We start from the raw sequence: 1,125 nt of genomic DNA, 5'->3' as shown, positions 1-1,125 counted from the left end.
CGGAAGCAAGGGGGAGAGGGCCCCCCTTCTTCTTCTTCTTCTTCCTTGACCTCCTCCCTAGATGGGAGAACGGTTTACCCTCTGGTCCTTGGCTCCCATGGCGTGGGAGGGGCGAGAGCCCCTCCAAGATTGGATCTATCTCTCTGTTTCTGCATTCTCAGATTCTACCCCTTCACCGTTTCTTTTATATTTGGAGATCCGTAACTCTTATTGGGGTGAATCTTTCGCCCAGATTTGCTCGTAAAATTAGCTTTCTTGTGGCAAAATAAGAGCATCAACCGCCTTACGGGTGGCCCACGAGAGTCCAGGGCGCGCCCAGGGTGGGACACCCCGGACACCTGTAACACCCCGGATGTAACTTTCCATCTTTGTAACTCCAACTCTTGCCATTTTCGGCTATGTCTTATCATATTCCCTCCGTGGTTGGGTTTTGTCTTTTGTTTTGCATTTTATTCATGTCATGCATCTCATATCATGTCATCATGTGCATCTCATTTGCATACGTGTTCGTCTCATGCATCCGAGCATTTTCCCCATTGTCCGTTTTGCAATCCGACACTCCCACGTGCACCGGCGCACCCCTCTTGTCTATTTTCGTGTGCGGGTGTTAAAACGTTCTTGGAATGGATCGAGGCTTGCCAAGTGGCCTTGGTACACCACCGGTAGACCACCTGTCAAGTTTCGTGTCATTTGGAGGTCGTTTGATAATCCAACGGTTAACCGGATAACCCTAAAGGCCTCTTTTGGGTTGCAGCCCAACACCCCTCCAAAACAGCCCAATAACCCATCTAAGTCACTTCCATGCTCTCCGTCATCGGATCACGATCGTGTGGGCGAAAACTACACTCCATTTGGAGTCTCCTAGCTCCCTCTACCTACAAATATGTCCTCCTTGTCCAAATCCGGATCCAAACCCTAGTCTTCCCCTTCCTCCGCGCGCCGAACACGTCCGCCCGCAGCCAGATGCATCCGCCGTCCGCCGCCCGGAAAACTGCGCACCGCCACGTGGCGCCGCCGCCGCCCACCACCGCTGGCCCGCCCGAGCTCGGGTCGGGCCCCCGAAGCCAGTCCGCCGTCGCGCCCGAGCGCCCCGCGCCCCGCCGTCCGGTCCTCCGCGCCTCCGTC

Source organism: Triticum dicoccoides, chromosome 3B, assembly GCF_002162155.2.
Source record: "Triticum dicoccoides isolate Atlit2015 ecotype Zavitan chromosome 3B, WEW_v2.0, whole genome shotgun sequence".
Taxonomy (NCBI): domain Eukaryota; kingdom Viridiplantae; phylum Streptophyta; class Magnoliopsida; order Poales; family Poaceae; genus Triticum; species Triticum dicoccoides.
Note: the sequence above shows the minus strand (reverse complement) of the source record.